Source organism: Taeniopygia guttata, chromosome 3, assembly GCF_048771995.1.
Source record: "Taeniopygia guttata chromosome 3, bTaeGut7.mat, whole genome shotgun sequence".
NCBI lineage: Eukaryota > Metazoa > Chordata > Aves > Passeriformes > Estrildidae > Taeniopygia > Taeniopygia guttata.
Genome location: NC_133027.1, coordinates 89,393,604 through 89,415,483, shown reverse-complemented (window position 1 = coordinate 89,415,483; position 21,880 = coordinate 89,393,604). Strand labels below are relative to the sequence as shown.

Sequence of the window (21,880 nt, the reverse complement as noted above, 5' to 3'; positions counted from 1 at the left end):
TGGGCTTCCCAATCTCCCTCCTCTTATCAGCCTTTCCCTGTCCTTGCACGAGCACGTCCCTGGAGGAGGGGTCTCCTGTACCTTGGAGTGAACAACTTGTCTCATGTCTGTAGCACAGAGAGCTACCACACTTCTCAGGCTTTTCATGTGGCACAAAATGCCTCATTGTGCATACAGAGTCACCTGTGGATTGCAATCAGAGCCCTCATCACACATTGTCTCAACCGCCATTCTTGGCAACACTGTCTCCTTCAGCTCAGCCTCCTCTCCCCACTGATCATGTACTGGTTCCTCATCTTTATCAGAATGGGCAGCTTTGTATTTAAAACCTGCTTTGGGTTTTGCTGCTTTGTGTTCATGTTGGGCATTTTTTGGTGGGGCTCTTGTTTCCCCTGTGGACCATGCTCTTTCACACTCCCAGTTTGGTCTGTATCTCCTCACTGCCTAGTTTTTCTGAGGAGCTGGTCCCAAGCAGAAATGGGAGGTCATTGATTGTGTGTTTCAAAAATTTGTAAGAAGTATTCATTGGGAATCAGATACTAAGATATTAAATGTGCACATAGAGTTAGAAGAGAAAGTATTAGTGGCATAACCCTTTTTATGATATTCCCTACAGATCTTAATATAAATATTTCCAGCATTGAACAAGCACTACCTTAAATCATTCAATCACTCTCTGAAGGCTGCAGCTCACTCAACAGCGAAGTTTTGTCCTGTTTCGAATCTCTCCTCAACAGGAAACACAGGATTGCTCCATCATATTCACTGTGTTCTCTTCTGCTGCCATTTTCTGTCCTTCTTGGCTGAGTACTTTTTCCCCAGCAGGGCAACTGGTAAGCAACCAGCATCTCACTGTGATTATTTGACTCCATTGATTTTGACTTTGCCTGTAATCAGGTGCAAATCCAACCTCTAGCAGAAGGTCAAGACCTTTTTTGTATGGGTGACACACCACATGTGACTGGGACCAGGCTCCCATGGACATCTTGTCCTGTTCTGTCAGCAGAATTACACGAAGGGAAAGGTTTGGCACAGGCTGTAAAAACTAAACCTTGACCCAGCCATGAGCAAATGAGAGTGAGGCAGCTGTTTAAAATGCCTGATGGTGAATTCAGATTAAACCATTTCAATATTGTCTGAAATGCTTAATTTTATTGGCTCTGGCTACTGTGAACATACTTTCCTCTCAGTGACAAGCAGCGGGATTACCCAGCTCAGAGGTCAGCAGGTGGGCTCTCCATCCTTGGCTCCCCTCTAAGGACAGGGCTGGGAGAAGGGGTGATCCTTGACACAGGCCATCACACCCCTGCCCTTGAACACTGAGGGAGAATGAAGCAGATGCAATTGGCTGGTGAGGTGGTTTTCAGCCCAGCACTTCTGACCAGGGGATGTTGGACTGTGTGGCCAGAAGCCAGTGAGCTGCCAGCAAAGTGTTTGTGTGAAGACACATGTAACATCTTTTGGCTGACAAACTGCATTACACGTCTGTCCGTATACTCAGGAGTAGGCAGAGCAGTTCTCTGCTTCAATTCCCTGTTTTATATATATGTATATACATAGCCAAAAATGTGAACTTCTTGTGGTGGTGATTTCTCCAATGTACTGCCCAAGACAAAGCCAATGACCCCAGGATCTGTCTGGAGAGGGGGAAGGCACTCCGTCTCGACTACTGCTGCTCAATCAACTTGCTGACACCATGGTCCCTAAAAATTGGCTTAGCAGCGGGCGCTCTCTGAGCCAGAACTGGCAGATCAGCAGCTGCTGGAAGCAGACACTCCTTCGCAAGTTCTGGTCCTCTCTGGTGTCACCCAAGCTGCTTCCCTGACTTTCAGCGACGGCTTTTTGTTAATTAGGTCACGCGTGGCCCTGTGTGCGAAGTGCCACACGATGCAGCAGGAACAGTTTAGTGCTGGTGTGTCTTTTCACTTTGTAAGTCTGGCATTTTCTTTGCTCTCCAGGTTATGCCAAGACAGAAGGAGGGACTTGGAGAGGGAAGATTAACCTTTCGCTGGCCATGATTCCTTGCCTCTTATCGCAGAGGCTTCGGCAACGCACCCCCCTCCCACCCAGCCTATCTGTCTGAATTGCTGAAAGCATAATGCTCCCACATGAGAGATAAGTAAGTGAGCTCTCTTTCTTTTCCGTAGGGATGAACTATAGTGTATGCAGATTATTAGGAGAAGAAAATAATATCAGAGAAAGGTGGCTTTCTTAAAAGGCATTGGTAGCATTAGTGTCATGTGTGAAGCACCCATTTGTGACAACTGTACAGACCTTTCAATGCAAAATTGTGCTGTGCTACCTTTTAAAGTATGAAATGCTAATTTTGGATTTACAGTTTTTGAACTGGAGGGCTGCATTTTGCATGGAATTTTGTTTAATTTCCCAGAGAAAAAAGGCATTTGAAACACAACTGCCTACAGCCAACTGTCAACAAAAATCAACTGTAATAACACGCGGCCTGTCACTGATTTATGTGGTGATGTGGTAATCTTCTCAATTTAGCTGGATATTTCTTCTTCATACCAAATAGCTGAAAGTCTTGCTAGACATTTATGAATATCGGGAGGTGCTATTAGGATGATAATGGGGCAAGATTAAAGAGGTGCTCACTAGTTCAAAGTGCCAGTTAAAGAGACAGGGAATAGAGAGGTGTAGATATATATGACCCATTGGTATAAGTGAACTTTGTATTTTCAGAGATGCTTAAGGTTTGGGAGACGGCATATTGAAATCCATCTGCCAGGAGAGTATCATTCTAAAAGGAGCCTGGGAGAAGCAACTGTATGCTTTTTTTTTTTTTTTCCCCTCCTAAATAACATGCTTTTGTTTAGCAGGAGGTGTGGGTTGAAAATCTTAGGTATTGGTGCTGGAGCAAGTGAGTTTGGACGATGCTTTAGCAAGGAGAATGCTAGGGATTTTTCCCCTTTTGTCCAAAGGTCTGAGCCTTAGCCATGGTCATTTTGCAGCAGGCTGTGTCTCAGCCACGACTGGCGAGTAACATATCACACTCCACACGTTACAGCTAAGAAAAGTAATTTGCCTCTCATAAAGACCTAAAACTAATGCAGACAAAACGATATTGCAAGACTTGAGCTGCAAATAAAGAGACAAGTTTGTGTTTTACAAAAATGTATAATTTACCAGGCATTTCACTATGCTGTATAAAAAGGCAAAAATGATAATTGAAAATAAATGTGGCTGCCTAGCTACAGTATATGCTGCCAGCGTTACTGGAAATAGAAGTGCTTTCTTGCTGAAGAGAGTTAAAATTTTCATACAACTTCTGTCTTCAGACTTGTGTAATGTATCTTGTTAAATTTGTTTCAGTTTGGGTATTTGTTACAGAGAAGCAGGCAAAATGTGAAGCTCCGTCTGTGTATTTTTATATCTAGGGGCTTGTACAATTATATTAATTATTAAGAGCCTCTTCAGCAGATGCACACATCTGTGGAGTCTGAGGAAGGATTCATGTTGCTGAGTTTATTCCAGGGTGGGAAAAGTACATCAGTTGCCTTCAAGGTTTCCAGAGATATTCCACAGCAAGCTCCCATCTTCCAATGAACATGGTTACAAATATAGATAAACCGAAGTAATGTTTTTTGGGTTATTTTGCCCTGAAGCAAAGGGAATTCTGAATTGATGTTTTTCTTCAATACATGGGGCTACTTGGGGATGCTGAGAATTACTGGAGGTGGAGAAAACAGGTCTAGGAATTGTCATTGCTTCTGCTCTCAAAGCTTCTTTCTGGCCCTCCCATTCCTGGCAAGAGGAAGTTGCCACAAACGTGGTGTCCCTCTGTGTCCAAATGTATGAATCCCCCTGCAGCAGCCCCAGTGCTCTGCACACCCAGTTGGGGAAAACCTTCCCCAAGAGAGCTTTGGGGGAAAAAATCCCTCCTCTGGATTGAGATTTTTTCCCTCCAATCTCTTCAATTTCTCAACAGAGAGAACTGCAAAAGGCTCTGGGCTCAATTCTTCCCAGGGTCTGCTCATGCCACACAGCAACAAAATGCTGTGCAGGTTATGCAAGCTACAAGTGAAACTACTGAGTTTCCATTAGCTCTGGAATTAAGCTAAAAAAGAAAAGGTCAGAGGTCTTCCCTTGTCTTTAAAATCCAGGGGGGCAGGGGCAGGGAAATGGGATGAGTTCCTTGTTGGCACTCCCATTCCACAGATCCTTCACCAGGGTGGATGGGATGGCAACAGAGTGGACAGGGTATAGGGAAAAGAACTCATCAGCAGGAAGGTTATACTTTCATGTGTGTGTTTAAATCCACTGTTTTAAATTATCTTTTTCATTCTTTCTTTCCATTTGGGCTCTTCTTTTATAGACTCAGCTGGGCTGCATTGTTCAGAGTCGTAGTTGTGTTTGGATGGGTCAGACCCTATGAATTTGCTCGGCCTTGAAGCAAAAAAACTCATCATGAATAATGAAAGAAAGGAAAATAATGCCTGAGACAGGACGACTTTAAAAATGATTAATATCTATTCTTTCCCTCATAATTTGCCTCCAGACTTTTCCCTTTTCAAAATAGCTTGCCATTAGCAGTTGAACTTTCAATAGTCAGTACTTTGATGTAACTGGTGCTCTGAAGCCAAAGGCAACGTTATTATTATTACTATTACTACTACTACTATTATTATTATTATTTGGAATCAAGGTTCATTTTGATAAGTTCAAAGCCCTGGATGAATGTAGAAAGGCCCAAGTTCTGCTCTCCAGTACATCTTGCTGTCTCAAACTGGCCACTTGAAACACAGCAATGTTTGCCAGGCAGATACTGAAATTGCTGTGATCGTGGATGTGTAAACACCAGCATCAGTTCCCATCCAATAACTGCTGACAGGAAAGCTGGTCCTGTGCAGAGCAGTGCCGAAGGGATTTACAATTATGAAGGAATGGGATATATCAGGGATGCAAGTGACTGCCACTAAGTAGCTCAGCAACTCTCAGGGGCCTCCACTCGGGCTCCCAACACCTCATCTCAGGCAGGAGATTTTCTTGCTTCAAAGGCTTTTATTAAAAACCAGTTCAGGTAAATGCTGACAATAAGCAAGCAAACCTGTTGAGCCTCGAGTCCACAACTTGCCAGGCAACAGGATGCTTCTCTGTGACATTTAAGAGTGCTAACACCTGAAGAAAATATTGCATGCTTTACCCTTTCTGCTTAAAATAACACGAAAAAGTGCTGCTCTTGCAATTGCATTTAGAGGCATTTTCAGCAAGCTGTCCCCACCTCTGTCCCCAAGATCTAAGAGCTCCCAGCCGCCTCTGATTAAATGAAATCTTCTCCATTAGTGCCCTGGCCAGGACTTTGAAATAACCCAAAATAGCTTTATCTACCCCAAAAGCAGCTCCACACCAGAATTTAGGGTGTGCTGAAGTAGGGCTCCTGGCAGGGTGTGGAGGCAGAGCAATTACAGCCAATGAGCTCCAAGGAGTTAATTAGTGTGTTAACCCAAGCACCTGCAGAGTATGGTTTTCGCTTCACCTTGCTCTAGCTACAGCTGGTTTTAGTGTGTGCTACTCCATGTTCCCTCAGAGCAGCTCCCTCCAGCTCCTTGGGCTGCCCTGAGCTTCAGGTAGGTTTTTCTGCTATTCCTAAAGTTTTACAGATTTGTAGCACAATAATGCTCCAGGTTTCTTTGAGGTGATGAGCAGAGAAAGTTTGATGGTTGAAGGATGTGAAGTTGCTCCTTTCTATGGCAGTTGTAAGGTGGAGTAGCTGATGTGAAAGGTAATGATTTTCTGTGGTGCAATTCTTAATTGTTTTATTTTTAAAGATCTCTCCCCATCTGTATTTATGCCCAGTTCCATGGTTCTGCTTTGTTGACATGTTTAGACACCTGTATACATGTATTGCTTCTCTTGTGAGCATTCCCTTAGCTAGTCATCTGTGGTGAGGATGAAGACTTTATGGGAATTGGTACTTCTTTGATTTTCTGTCAAAGCAGTAGATGATTATTTTGTTGGTAATGGTCAGATTTGCTAGCCCTGTGAGCATTGTGATCCTGGCAGTATGTGGAGTCAGAATTGTTATGGCCTTTAGTCAGGCAATATTCCTACTGAGTGTGGGGATTTTACCCCTGGTTAAAATAGGGATTGCCCAAGCTTCTACTTCATCCCTTTCCGGGTCTTAGAGGAGGGTTGGGAGAACAAAAGGTGCATCTTTTTTCTCACCTGCTGGAGTTTCAGAGAGCCTGGGCAGTGTTAATGAGGCACAGCTGGGCCTCATTTAAACACTTAAGGCTAAAGGGTGAAGTCATGAGGAGCTTCCAGAACCTTCTGGGCTTTTCCAATCTGTCTGTGGATTAATTAATTATCTCTGCCTTCTGCTAGAGGTGGAAGGAAGCCTTTTAATGTCTGCCAGGGGATAAAGCTTCTTTTGCTGCCTACTGAAAGTATGACAGCCCCAGCTTAAATGGGTGAACCTATGTCATGTACCCCATTTTGGGGACTTTAATGGCTCGGGGAAGGAGGCCCTACATGGAAAACCTCCCTGATTCCACCAGGGTTCACCTGCAGCATGTGGCAGGCTGGGTTTTAAGTCCTCAAAATGCACTTGTGTGTTACCTGCAGAGATAATTGAATGTGTTGCACATCCCCAGCAGAACACCCGTGCTGCCTCCCTGGCATCCATAAGTATTCCCTGCATGCCTGTGTGTTCTCTGCAAGCTACACTACACATTAATAAGACAATCCATATATTGCATTAGGACCCTATGCAGACAATGCTCCAGGTACTGATTTTTTTTTTTTTCTTGAAATATGGGTGATGTGGTCCACTGCAAAATGAACCTATATTGAAAATGGCAAAATTGTAATGTAAAATATACTGGGGTCAGTGGGGTGTGATGTTTTTTGCATACATTTTTTTCTCCCTTGACCCATGCCATTCTCCCGCATATCAGGGGAAAAAAGCTTCATCTCACACAGAAATGTGATGTCCTTTACTGCCAGAGGCTGTTGCTGTTTTAAATGAGGAAAAAGCACAATGCATGAAGAAGGAAAATTAAAGCATATTCATTTTGGAAATTAGATACGGTGTCAGGAGACTCTCTGGAAATAGCATGGTTTGAATGGAGCACCAGACTACAAGACAGTTCACTGAACTTTTGACCACTATTTATACTATGGGAGCTTTTGAAATGGGAAGACAGCGAAGTATTTTATAGCTGCTTAATAGTGGATTGTGGTTTTTACTAGACATTTATCTTCCCTCTGAGTGTATATAAGATAAGTAAACATTATGTAGTGTAATTGCCTTGTGTTGGAAGCGCTTTAATTTAGGGCTGCTTTATGTTCCCCGTTTGTGGCACATCTCATCCCCAGGCACTGTGGGGGTGCAGGTGCCACCCGACTCCAGCCCAGGATCCAACACCTAGCTGAGCCTGCTCCTGGGATCTCAGTGATGCTTTTGCTGTTTGTGTTGGGCAAAAACTTAAGTCTAAAGCAGATGTGGTTGTGGCCCTGGACTCAGGGATTATCAGGTAACTTCTAGCTCAAGGCCTGACTTAATTCCCTTCTCATTTCTATATAGTGAAACTCATGTTAACCTCCTCTACGGCTTCAGTCCCTCTTTAGCATTCCAAGTGCAGGGAGCAATACACCCTTCCAGGGCTGGCAGCTCTCTCATTACAATTGTGACGATGCATCACCAGGCAGACATGCATGAATGAAACACTGTTTGCAAAACCAAAAATGTGTTTGGGGTATTGTTAGGTCCTATTAGCTTGGGCTGTTGTTCAGGGAAATAATAGAAAGATCAGAATTTTGGTGTAATCTGAGAAACCATGGTCTCAGCGTAGTCAAGACTCTTCTTTCCCTTCTCCCTTTACTTTCCATCTACATAAATTTTTAGCTTCAGCTGGCATGGGGAGAGTTGCACCATGGCTGTGGGTCTCAAGGAGCAGTCATTTGAGAGGGAAGTGCTCTGGAGAAGGAGCTGCCACTGCCAAACCGGCCACCTCCTGGAGCTGAGGACTCAAATGGAGTCATGCTGTACTGGGACTGGTGCATGTAGTGCTGTTTTTCTTCCTCTTGGAGACAATTACAAAACAGATCTCTTACTGCTTAAGACTGAGAGGCAAGCTACAAAGCCCACTTTTCCTTTTTTTTTTTTTTTTTTTTTTTTTTTAGTGCGCTAATAGGGCAAGCTTAGGCTGATGGACATCCATTGCATAGTCCCTTTGTCTTTCATATAGTTTAGCCTATGTGGGAAGGAAAAAAATTTTTTTTTTTTTTTCCTTCTGCCATGGAAGATGCTTTTCTTCCTTGGACCAGAAGCTCCTCTCCTCTCACTAGCCAGTAACAACCCTTCTGTTCATCCTTATGTCAAAGCCACACTATGGAGCTAATAGAGATCGCTGACAATTAGAGATGAGCTGAAATGATTTGGCAAGCTCTGGGTGCCTGCGAACCCGAGGGTGTTCTGGGATCCCTGGGAGCTGGCGGGGGCGCTGCCAGCCGTGCTTCCCACGTCCCCTGTCCTCCTGGGGACAGCACTTGAGATGCTGAGTCCAGCTGGGCCCGGAGGCTGGAGAAGAGTGTGAGGGAGAGTCTATCAGATTCATCTTTTCCCTCCTGGGAGGTGCAGCTCTTCCCCACTTCCCTTCCTGGCTGCTCTTTGTTGCTTCTTTTTGCCAAGATGTCCAGGCACTGTCAGGTCTCTTCTCCTGTGGGAGATGGATGTGACAATATTCCAGGATGACTCTATCTTTTCCTCAGGAGTAGCTCGATGGGTCACAGCTGGAGAGACAGTGTCCCTGGGACACACAACAGACACGATACATGGGATAATGTTTTAAAAGGAATACAAATTCCCTGTCAGTACACGCCTCCTCAGGTGCTGTTTGTTACCTTCTTTTGTAATGATTATTCATTTTACTTTATTTTCCTCCAGACTTAGAGTATTTCTATCTTGTGCTTTCTTGCAGCCCAAGACAATATCCTTAAATACCTTGAGATCCTATTTATGCCAAAACTTCATAGGACAAGTGATAATTTTAGTTGTTTTCCTTACTCTTTATTCAGTGGGGGGCTACTTGAACATAACTTGAAATAATACCCCAAGTAACAATTGGTGAAAAAGCAAGTACCCCAAACAAATGCCTCAAAATTAGGATTTTGTCATGGGATGGTCTATTGCTGGAAAAGGCTGGTGGCAGAGCCATGACCAGCAGCCTGTTGTCTTTAGCATGATTTCCACCCTGAAATACTGAATTTACCTTTACTGCTTGTCCTGACTAGCTATTTGTGGGAGCGTGGAGAAAAGCTGCTTCCCCAGCCTCATTAGGGAGCTATGCTGCAGGAAAATTGCTTAGGGAATTTTTGTACATCATTTGAATCCCGTGAAACTGAAATGAAGAGGTGTGTTTCATTATTTTATTTCACTTTTCTTAAGGCTTCAGGGTCTCTTTCACCACAGTGTGGAAATTTGTACCTCAGTGTTCCTGTCTGCCAAGTGTGTCTGATATTTGTGGAGGACTTTGGAAGTGTCTTAGCCTTCAGTCCAGTAAAACTTTTAATTTGCACCATGTGTCTATTAAAGAGGAGTGGTAAAGTGCAACAGGTGGCCAAAACCTAGAAATTAGCAAATTTCAATTTGCATTTTGGAGGCGTATGAAATACATCTGTGTAGTCTCTAGAAACACAGAGAGGGACTGTGCTGACAGATCTTTATCCTTCATGTCTGCACATGTTTTTCTGAGGAAAAAACCCACAGAACCAGACCAGAGCCAAGGCACAGGGGTAGTGAAACAGAAAAATGAATGGCTTGGCCCCATCATTTGCACTGCGGTTTGTGTGACCACACTAGACATGAATTCTTTGTGTGTGTGTGAGGAGATAACAGATCCACATTAATTTCAGAGCTGATTGCTGTTCTTTATTAATAGAAATGTAATGTGGTGCCAACGCCAAGCCCTGCCAACCTTTCCTTTTTATCTCCTCTTTCAAACATAGACAGCATGGAAAGCCTCATTGGAGGATCCCCCCAATCTCTGTGTTTTTCACAGCTTGTTAAGCTGAGGGACAGCAATGGCACCTTACTATGGCTGAGGTGACGGTGAATTGTCGGCTAATACTGTAAATATCACCTAGGAATATTTTTGGAGTCTGGAAATAATTTCTGTGGCATAATGCTAATTTAATACAGCTTCATAAATTGAATAGAATTGAATGAGTGACAGTAGATTTGTGAATAATTTGCAAATTGAAGCAGTGATAAAATTTGTCAAATCATGTGTTTTCTATTAATAGTTTGTCCTGCTCCATGTAGCTGCTGAGCAGTCTTGCTTCTCTTGTGTTTTTTGAGGAAGAGCTGGAATAAAAATTCTTTTTATTATTTTTGTTATTTTTAAGCACTATCTTTTTTTTTTCTTTGCTGTTCCAATAGCCATTGTTTACTTCTGAAGTAGATGAAAGATGAATTCAGGTTATGTTCTGACATTACAATGAAATTGTCAATAGAAATCAATGCCTTGTCAGATGATGAGTTAGGGGCTATAAGACAGCCTAACGGTGTCCCTATATCTTCAGGCTCCCTCATTGTGCTGCCCTCCTCGGGAGCCAAGCAACTGTACTGTTATGGAAAGGTGTTGTCATTGTTAAGGGGACAGTAATGGAGTTTAATAAACCTGGCAGCCAAGGCATGGAGGCCTAATCCCGGTGCGAGTGTTATAAAGCAGCACATTGTCTGTCGAGCCTGGTGCTTCTATCTGCATTTATTGACCCTGGAGAGGCAATACAAACACGAGAGATGGAGGTCAAAGAGCTCACCTTCAGCTGCTACACATGGCCACCAGTGCCTTGAAATAGCACTGTGTCAACTCTGTCCTCCCAAAGACCTCGGCGCGCTGAGCTGTGGCTGCTTCCTGATGTTCACCCAGGAATGGCCACGGGGCTGTCCAGCGCTGGAAATGTGCTGTCCCCACCTAGGAAGGCTCTGGTGTCACCCAGGGCCTTGCTGGTGGGGTTTGAGCTCTGCAAGCTGGGTGCTCCCAGGTCATTCCTGCCTGATGGAGCAAGGATGTAGCCAAGCTGCTGCCCTGGGGCATTCCTGCCATTTGCAGCCTGCTCATTCGGGGCAGCTGGGAGCTGGCTGTCCTCTCCAGGTGTGCCTTTGAGCTTCTGCTGGAATGGACTAGAGTCATTCCCCTCTCCCCTCAAATCTGTCCAGACTGTAAATTCCAGATCCTTTTTGGAACAGAAGCTCCTTTGACTTAAACTAGTTCAGCTCTGGAAAGCAATACCCCTAAACAGAAATTATTATTATTACTATTCTATAAACCCCCCAAAGCACACCCAAAGAACCTGATTTAGAACAGGATACAGGAACAATTTATTCTCTCTCTCTCTCCATGGATTAGAGGGGTGGTACTTGGAGCAGCTTGTTAAACAGAAGTGCTTGGCCCCTGGCCTTGCACTGCTGTTTAATGATCCACTCTTCATGTGCCACCTCTCTAATCCATGGAGAGATAGGTACAAATTGTATCTATAATGTTATATTATTTAACAGTATAATGTATTATAAATCATAGAATTGCATCCCTGCCTTGTAATTGGTGAGATATGTTGCATGAGAAATCCCCTAATTCAATATAAAGTGGCTGCTCTTATGCATAACTGCCTCTCTGGATCAAACCAATTCAGCCCAGAAGCGGTGAGGGCAAAATTAAAGCTTTCTTAATTAAAAAAAAAAAGGCAAAAACATAACTTAGCATGGCTTTTTAGACCCCTCATTTGGTTTATAAGCTCCTGCCCACAAAGAGCTGTTCAACAGAGTAGCTTGTCCCTGCGGCAGGAGCTGGTCTGCAGCACGTCCTGCCATTTCCCAGACCACTCCTGCCTGCACACTGGTCTGTGTGTAGACCAGTTTGGACCAGGACTGATGCTCACTTCTGCTGCTGGATCTGCCAGAGGGAAGGAGAAATGTCAGTGAGGAGCCCTTGAGCAACCTGTCCCTGCTGTGCCCCCAGCCCCTTTTTCAGTGCCTGTCTCAGTGATGTGGGAGCACTCCTGCAGTAAAGTCCAAACTAAGCCCCCTTATTTCCCCCTCCCCTTAAACCCAATGTCTTGTCCTTCAGTAGTGACCAGAAACAGCCGCAGCTTCAAGGAAGACTTGAAAGTATCAAAAATATCCTCATTATGTAACACATCAGGAAAAGAAGTATATTTTCCTGACCCTGCTAGTGATCCACTCATATCCTACAGCAGTTTGAGTGATGGGCTGTCTGGTTTGTTCCGTGAAGTTGCAACTAACAGATGTGTCTTCCCCCTCCCCAGTAAATAACTAACCTTTCTTTAATAAATAATAAATAAACCCTGGAGCTGTTCTAGACAAACTATACTTAATTAAAGCCTCTGACACTAAAACAAGTTGCATTTTCTAATTGAAAAGAAAGGTATTTGTGGCATTAAAAAAAAGAAAATTTATCAGTAAGAGTTTGTCTAAATGCATGATAGGAATGTCCCTTAATGAAGGCAAGAAAAAAAAGCTTTATTTGAGTTTTCGCTAAGCTTGGCTCTGAGTTTAAGGGTGCTGTGATGGGTCCTACCATGTATAGTGTTGCCCTCACTAGACAAGATCCTGTTGGTCTTGTATGGTTTCCAAAAGTAATAGAGACCAGCAGTCAGACAGGTACCCAAGCTCTTCAGGCCTCTTGGAGGCAAGAAGTCTGGAAACCTTATGTGAGTAGTCATTTTTATTTTTTTTTTTTTCCTCTCTGCTGAGTTTGGGCAAATCTGTAAATATTTAGGAAACCTTATCTTGCTTTTCCTGTGGTATTTCACCTGTGAGAAAGAAGTCTGGCAAGCTTAAAACAAAGAAAAGGAAATAAACTTTTTAGACCTTTTAATGACTTAAGCCAGTGCAAATATGCATTGGGGCTGGGGGGAAGGAGTCGGTCTCATTTGAGGAGGAAGTGATGTGGTGTTTATTTCTGAATCAAAGCACAGATCAGCCATCCCCATCTCCTCCAGCACTCACAGGACAGCCTGAATTACTGACTCGGAAGACTTCCTTCATGTCCTGTGCTGCCTTACTTAAGAAGGCAAATAGTCCCCTAAAACCAGGGGATGTGTAGGGTTGTTCCCCTCTGGTTTTAGACACACCATATACAAGGTGATATCCTTTATTAAGTTTTCTGGAAAAGGGAAAGAGCTAAACTGTTTGTGTTCCAAGTTGTATTTGCCAAGCAAAACAGAAGTAGTGAGAGTCTGGGAGATGATACTTCTATTTGTAAACAAGGCAAAGTGCTTCGTTCTGAATCTGAAACTTGCGTAAAGCGGGGCGTGTACAGAATCAATGATCATCCCTGCATGAGGCCTGAAGTCTTGATATGCTGATTCCTTCTGCTCTTGCTTTTTGCCTTTGAATTTATTTTTCTGAGATGCAAAGATGCTGCCAAAACTCAGAGTGAAGTTTTCCAACTTTTTTTTTTTTTTTTTTAACTGGTGAAGCCATCAGAGTAATGGCAACTTCTCAGGGCAATTAGACAAGATTGTTTTTCACCTAGGTTGCTATATTTATGTTTGTTGTACTCGGGTTTCCTTCCTGCTCAAGTTGTTTTGCTTTTGCTGAGTGCGAATTGTGTACAAAATGAATACTTTTATACATTTATCTACTCTTTCTAGTCAGTTTTACCTGCTCTTACAAGTGAAAGCCTGGGGGTGGGAAACAAGGGAAAAAATAATTCTTACTGTTTTCTCTCTGAAAGCCCTGAATAATTATGTGAAGTGGGGCAAGTATTTTTCTCTCCTGTGACTGGCGGCAGTGCCCCCTCCCCTCCTGAACCCCATGAGCCCTGGGGCACAGGATTTTGTTCCCCAAGGTGGGCAGGGGTTCCTGTCCTCCTCACCTGGCCCCCAAACAGATCAGGGTCTGTCTCACAGAGAGGAGATGGGGAGAGAAGGGGGGGAGGAACAGAAGAAAGAGGGGGAGGAACAAAATGCTTCTTTCTTGATGAGATTTAATCGGTGCTCACCTCATACATTTGTAAAAATGACTGCCTAAGAGGTGAAAAAAATCTATTTCTCTAGCAGCACGCACTTACTCTTAAATCAATCCAACGCAGTAGGGCACTTATTTTTTTTTCCTCCTGACTTTTCTATTTATTTGCTTTGTATCACAACAAAGTTGCCTTTTCCTGGACCGAAGCAAGCAGCAGAATGCTTTGCCTCTCTTCTTTCCTCATGCTGTGGGATTATTGGGAGTAGGGTGTGAACACCCATTCATTTTGTGGAGTGTTTTTATGTGCCTGTCTGCATAAAAATAGGATGTAATGCTGTTGAGGATTAAAGGTATGGTCAGAAACTTTTTTAATATGGTATGAAATAGTTGCACAGAGAGCAACTCTTTCTGACCCTCCAGGACCTCCATACTGAACATACAACAGCAATAAATCCTGCAGCAGATGAAGCAATTTCCCCACAGTAACGTGTCTATTGGAGTTTCAAATAACCCAGAGTAGCTTGAAATATTTGGATATTCCAGTCTGTATCCCATCTGTATGTAGAAAGTTGATGGCAGGGCAGCATCCTGAACTTTGACTCCTTGTAAAAGTTTAAATTGCTGCCCTGCTGGGCTGAGTGAATGCTAATTACTTTGTCTCTTACAATACGTCCAGACTACTTATTTAAAAAAAAAAGGAAAAAAAAATCCCTGAAGACACAGCTTTTGCATGCCAAATATATCGCACTCAACAAAACACAGGGGACAGTGGGCCTGTTTGCATACAGCCACTGCCATTGTGAATTTGCTGGGTTTAGTAGCCTTTAAGAATAATTTCAGTTTTTCACTGCTCATGTGAAAATCCTCAAGGCTGAGCAGTGCCTGCCTGGGCTCTGCCCTGGTGGCAGCTGGGATGCACAAAATCCATGCAGGTTTCTCCGAGGACCTTGGAGCGTGTCCCCAAAACAAAGGTGGGCTTGAGACTGAATTGATGTCTGAATCAAGCAAGGTTTCTCGCAGGCAATGAGGAGCCTTTTCCAGGCTCATCCCAGGGTAGGCATTAAGGGTGCAGCTGAAATAAGGCCAAATCTGTAACCCATGGAAGCAGAATCCAGCAGGCTCTGTCTTCCTGGAGATGCTCAAAGTCTTTGATGCTGCATTGCCAGAGTCTAATAATTATTAACAATTCTCTAATAACAATATTAATTACTGGGGAAACTGAAGTTCACTGATGATTTTTTTTTTTTTTGTTTTCTTTTAGCAATTGTTAAGCACAATTACAAAATCAGACCTGATGAGCTCCTGGCAGATATGTTTGTCAGGGCCAATCCTTGTGTCACTGCTGCATAGAGTAGTTGTTTGTGGGGTTCAGGCTACAGACGTGGCATCAGGGTACCCTGAAGGGAAAGAAAAAATGTCCCAAAAAGAGGAAAGACTTAAGGGTAATGGAACTTATGAGTAGGGATGGTCAAATCACACTGGAAAGTGAGAATCTAAACAAAGCCTCTGCTGGGCTCATTCCAGAGGTGTCAGTGTGCAAGCTCACACAATAAGTTGCTTGTTGGTTACTTGGGCTTTGCACTGGACCAAAACCCAATGCCCTGAAACTTTCCTGAGATGTGATGGAGAGCACAGGGCTTGTTGTCCCATTTATTCTTGCCTGGATTAGAAAGTGGTGTCATGTTGTCATGTTGTTTTGGTTTTTTTTTTTCCCCCTCATATGTGAAGAGAAAACTCGTTTATTTTCAGCCAAGGATAAGCTTGTCCTGCACAATGGTGACAACTGGGGTTTATCTGTCACCCAAGAGCGCTGGGACACCAAGATTTGGGGAGGAACTGTGGATTTCAGGCCATAATAATTTTAATAGAAGATGGTCTCCCAGACCCTGAGCTGTGAGAGCTGCATGGCTCACACTAATCTGGAATGTTGCATCCAGTTCCTACTCCCTTGCAGGGACAGCCCTGGAAATATGTGCTGATGTGTACCAGCTGCAGGGAGTTAAGGCAAATGTAGGGACTTGGCATTGGTATGTCCTGGGCTGGAGGGTGTTTGTACACTGCGTGTTGCTGTGGCCCCCTCAAAGACCCTTGGAAACCCCCTTGCCCTGATTTTGGAATGGCTGAGTCTTTGTGGTGCCCTGTGTCCCTCCCATGATTGTGTGAGGGGATGGGTAAATGTGCTGCTAGCACTGCACACACAGGGCTAAGGGAATATTTTGGAAATAGGTTAAATGAAAGGCATTCCTGACATGCTACCCACCAAATGTCCCAATGAAAAGGAATGTCTTTTATGGAGGGAAACAGCCTGCAAATAATTAATTGAAGAAAATTGGGGGAGCGGGGGGAAGGGGCAGAATTAAAGAATTTCATAATATTTCAGACTTGGAAAACGTGTCACCAAATCAACAAACAGAGTATTCATTAGGAGAAATTTGCTTAATTTCAGACCAGGGATATGGAAGTGCCGTGAGAGTTTTCTGAGGGAATTTTTAGCCCAATCAGAAATGAGAGAAGACCGCAATTATTATGGGAGTCTGTTCTTCTGAGAATGCCAACCCAGTTTTGCAGGCCCAAGAGGTCTGAACAATCTCAAATCAGGTCTGGCTGCAGAACTCTTCCTGTCTCCACCGTCTGTGACGTGAGGCTGCTCATTACTGTTTTCAAGACCAGTGTTGTGTTTAACCTCTGAGGCTCTCCTGAGCTCAAACTGGAGGAGTTTTTTAACAGGGCTACCTGTCCAAATCTTCCCTGCAAGCAGGGCCTGACTCTAGAAAGTTGGCTGGGTTTGCTGAACTGGGTCTCACAGGGGGCAGGGCTGTGTGGTTTGGGAGTGTTGTGTGCTGAGAGGACTTGGTGCTGCCTGGGCCATGGTTTAGCTGATTACAGATGTGCAAAGTGCACATCTGGGTGCTATGTTAAAAGCCTTGAGGAAAATCATCAGACCACAGGCCTGATGGTCCACTTTTCCCTGGAGGCACCAGTGAAAGGTCACCCCATAGCTTTTCCCACGGGTGACCAGTCCCAAATTTTCCAGCTTTCCCAGCTGGAAAAGGCTTTTTGGATGCCTCCTCTTCCAGAAGCCGCTGCAGGAGGATGTGCAGGACCTGGTTGCTTGTTACCAGGGCTGATTCAGTGAGTTATCCACAGCGCAGGCAGTGGCGTGGTGGTACTGGAATTAACAACTCAGTGTTTTAGATTACTCCCTGGATTTATTACCTTCTGGGAAAAGAAGTTATTTCTAGACCCTCTGCCAACCCTCAATTTCTAGTAAATGAGAATATACTAGTTCTGGGACTTAGGATGTTTTATGAAAGTGGGGGGGAATGAAGAAGGGAAAATTATTTTGATCTGAGACAGAAATTCAGACAAAGGATTACCTGTGTTGTTTGAACAGACAGTGCATAAACATTACCTTATATTAGAAGGAACAGAGACTTGCAATGTCCAGGAAACTACTTTATTCACAAAATAAAACTAGGCCCATTTCTGCTTATTCAAATACCACCCACAACTTTCTGGGGAAAGATCATATGCAGAGCATATTTGGAAACATTATTAGGAATGCATAAAGTACAGTATTAGTCAATTTTATATGCTCAGTTGCATGAAATCTGTGTGTTTAAAAAATATAATAATTTGCATTTCATGGCTTTTGATAACCTCAGGAGTGCACTTGAAATTCAGTACATGCCCACAGCACCTCCCAGCTCACCCCATTTTTAACTGAAGACCAATGGTTTCTATTAAGGGATCAGGCAGGGACTCTGACAAGCCAGTCAATAACTATGTGAGGTTACTTCATTAATGCTATAATGGCTGATAGAGTGAGAGGCAAAAAACAGGTTCCTGACAGCAGCAAATGAAAATGATAGAGATTCCTGAAGCAACGCGCCTTTCCTTTGTCATTGTCTTTTGCTTGGCTTATTCAAAATGTGGCATTTATGTATTCAGCCTTGATGAATGTTGCAGGCTTTAAGTACTTTTTCCATCTCTAATGCAGTGCCGATTGCACATTGTTCTTTCTTTCTCTCCCTCTTCCCCCCCCCCCCCCCTTCTTTTTTTCCCCCCTCCTATAACCTCTGCTGTCAAGGCATCGAGGGCTGAAGGGTTGCAGGCTCTGGCTAAATGGCTTTTCTGCTGTAAACGGTGAGGGTGATGGGACGATGGATCATGAGCGCTGCCGAGGTCACACAGCGACTGGGTGGCAGGGCTGGAGGTGCTGCAGGAGTGCCAGCCCTGCAGGGAGCAGGACTTCAGCCATGAGAAGGCAGCAGCCCACCTCTCCAGGTGTTACTGGGGTGCTTTAGGGCTGGTGTTCTCAGAGGCTTGTTGCACAGGGGCCTCACAATTTGCCTTTTGAGGGATGGTTCTTCTCCAGGACAAACAAAAACTCCATCCCTGGCATTCCAAATCTGGGTGACCCCTCTGCTGGCTGTCCCAGGGAAGTCCCTGAAGGGGTGTCACATTTCTGCCATTCCCCCAGAGCAGAGTCATGTGTGGAATTTGAACATCAGGATAATGGGCCTGGATAATTTAGCTTCTTTAAATGTTTGTAAGTGTTGCATATAAATGCCCAAACTGTGGTTCGAAACATGATAGAGATTCTTAGTTTGCTTTCATTCGTATTCCCTTTTATTTAACTACTTACAATATTGCACAATTGATTTTTGGTGGCAAGTCCTTTTTGGGAATTGCTTTTCTTTAGGCCACAGACCAGAGGGTCCAGACAAGGCTGGCCCATTGCAGAGCCTTCATGTCTGTGCTGTGGAAAAAAGCTTCTAATTTATCATTGACCAGTTTTAAAAGACAGTGCTAAAGGTGAAATAAGTATCTTAGTTGTCATATGATAAGTTACAGAAATAATTATCCTAATAATTGCCGATATCTCAGCCATGTGTTGAGTATTTTTGTTCAAAACAATCTATTCCTTTCATAGGGTGTTTGTGCGCACCTGCTAAATACCTTCCCATCCTCTGGTTTTCTATTCCAAGGCAATTCTTTACGTGCTTAAACCCCAGTTTGTTTCAAGCCAGCTTCTGAAGATGCTGAGACTTAATTCAGAGCAGTGTTTAGCCATGTGCTTATCTTTAAATAGTCCCCCAGCACTCACGTTGCAGAGGCAATATTAGACACATGCCTAACTCTCTGCTGACTGGAGCCTAAAAGGCCTAAATATCCAAATAATTAGATTAATTTGTGGCTTGATAGTGGAAGACTTTTGGCCTAGGAAATGTGAATGCAAAAAGTATGTAAAGCAGTTGCAGATGTGCATTTTCCAGTGAACTTGGAAGAGACTGCAAGGCAAAATGTTGATACTGGGCGTACAAGAATGTCGGAACATTAAAGTGCTTTAAGCTTCTTTGGGAAGTAGCTTGGGTACAAACCAAAGCTCAGGTTTAAATTGTTTCTGCAGCAGACGCAGAGAGGCTCAGAGCTTGCTTTTTTTTTTTTGTTTTTTTTTAAGGCACTGGTAACTTCAGAGATTTTTCCATGTTTATGGTTTAACAAGAAGGGGAGCCAAGTGTGCTGTGGTTAATGACATAACATTAAAATAGAAGGATGAGGGAGATCTGGACTTGCAAACCTCTTTGGGGATTTTGGGTCAGCCAAATGGACCCCTCAGCAAAGGGGGTGGGCTGCTGCTTTCTCTCGCTTCTTCTCCATGAACTTCTGGTAAGTGTTGCTGCTCAGCACAGGAAGGGTCTCCAAGAGACCCATGCCCAATCTGATGATAACAACTTAAAATCACCCAGAGGCACAGGAAGGACCCAAGCTGCTTGTTTCCAGCTGCACAGAAAGATCTATCAGAGACTTGGGGTGTGGAGAAGGGCACTGGTGATTGTAGCAGGGGTGATCTTGCCAAGTATCTGCCTGTCTCTCTTGGTAGGCTGGAATGGGAAGCCTGGTTTGGAAAAATAACTTCTTTTCAAGGTGTGTGGTTTAGCAAGTCTTGAAACCTCTCTTGAGGTGGAAAAGCCTGTATTTATTAATATATTTTGAAGTGATCTTAACTAGCCATGCTTAGGAGTATTTTCCACTTACAAAACCAAAACTCTGGAAACCAACAGCTTCTTCCAAGGAGGACAAACTCTATCTTGGGACTCCTGGGGTTACCTGCAGAGTGTTTGAAGTGGCCCCAGTTTCCAGCCAAATACTCATTCAGTTGCTGAGTGCGATCTGCTTGTGTGTAAACTGATGTCATTCTGTGCCCTGTGGGACTTTAGGCCACTTCTCAACAGGGTGATCTCACACCATGTCCATGTTTTGGCTCCATCTGTGGCTGGTTTAGTATCTCTGTTGGTCTTCACACAACTCATTTCTCAGTCTGCCTGCAGCATTGAATTATTCCAGCACCTCATCTTTCAGCACCTCTCTTCCCCAGCCTGTTTCCCAGATAGGAAAGGCTGTGATCCCTCTTGGTGCAGCCAGAACAGGTTTGGTGTGTCCCCATAAATACTGGAGCTGTGGCAATTCCTTCATACCCAAGGGTCCCTGCTGTGGAGCTGAGGTTGAGGAGTGTCCCTGGATGAAAGCTGCCTTCCAGGAGAAGATTTGCTCAAGGGGTGGTTGTGCAGCAAAGCTTGCCCTCTCTTAGGATAAATCTTCCTGGAGGGGCAGCTCTGGGAGGTGCAATTTGCACCTCTCTGTGCGGGCAGAGGTGTGAATTGAGTGAGGAAGCTGCCAGGCTTTGCTTCCTGCTTGGAAAAATTACCGGGACTATTTTCCACCCGGCAACAAGGAGAAAGGAACAGTCGTTTTGCAAACACCAATTCACTGTCCTTGCCCAAATTGTTTTTCTGGGCCCTGGGAAGTGGGTTTGTGGGTGAGCTAGCACCTTCTGCCCTGCTCCTGTAGGATGGGACTGCATCCTGGGCTGGACTGAAGTTGGAAGAAATGATGGGCCTGAGTGATAAACCCCACTTCCCTGCCTTCACTCCTTAAAATTACTGATAGTCCTTCACTGCTTTGGCTGATATTTGTGTGCAAAATCCTGCTTTTTAAAAGATAGCAGAGATTCACAAGTTAACACTTAACCCAGTATGGTTTTATGTGCAGAGCTGGGTGATGGCTGAGTCAAGTTTTCTTTCTTTTTAAGTTGTGAAATTGCTCAGGAGTAAAGGGAAAATGCTTTTTCTGACAGGCAACATTACACCTGTTTTACTTGTTCACATTCACAGAATGCTCCGAGCACAAAGGAGGGCATTTAATGAACTTAATGAATCCATCAATTAAAAAAAAAAAAAAATCATGTGCTTTTCATGATCAGATTCTTATTTCAAGGCCAAACTCTATTCTACCCAGCCCAGAATCCCCTAGCAGATACCTTTTACCTAATACCTCTTAAAAATATAATATCAATTGTTGCATGCGGATATTTAAAAATTGTATCTATGGCTGTATTACACAAAAGTAGAGATGTAACAGATGTTTTAACAGAAATAAGATTTTTTTTTTTTAAGAATCTTCTCCAAATTTGTCTGCATTTATCATTTGCTCTTTTAAACAAAAGTTAGAGAAATTATCTCTAGCAAACAAAAATCTATTTTAGACAAACAGTACATCCTCAAAGATCCAGTTTGTTGTGCTGGTAGTCTCATTGGCTGTGATTTGTATATTAAAAAGATTTTAATTGCCCAGGTAAGTGCCTGCACCTGCTAAGACATTGAATATTAGAGCACTTTATTCTAATCTCTTATAATATAGGGCACACTTCACCCATAAAATTATTCTCTACACAATTACAGCTCAGTTTTGCTGAGGTAGAAAGTGCAAGTTAACTGTTTGGTTTTGCTCATTATTATTAAAATCATGCAAATGAGGACCATTAGGTACCAGTTGTGTAGTTAACCACTCAACAGCCTGGTGACTGCTTTTCCTCCCCACTGCCTACGATTACAGGGGTGGGGATGTGGGTGGGCAGTGAGC

At 43.7% G+C, this 21,880-nt stretch overlaps 1 long non-coding RNA gene across 1 annotated transcript in view; it reads left to right on the top strand.

The window, feature by feature from the left end:
* Positions 1-1,740: 1,740 nt before the first annotated feature.
* Positions 1,741-21,880, top strand: part of LOC115494454 (uncharacterized) — a 101,836-nt gene continuing 81,696 nt past the window's right edge. Inside the window, exon 1 of the long non-coding RNA XR_012055211.1 lies at positions 1,741-2,119. This is a non-coding gene — a long non-coding RNA (uncharacterized lncRNA). The remainder of the gene's footprint in view (positions 2,120-21,880) is intronic.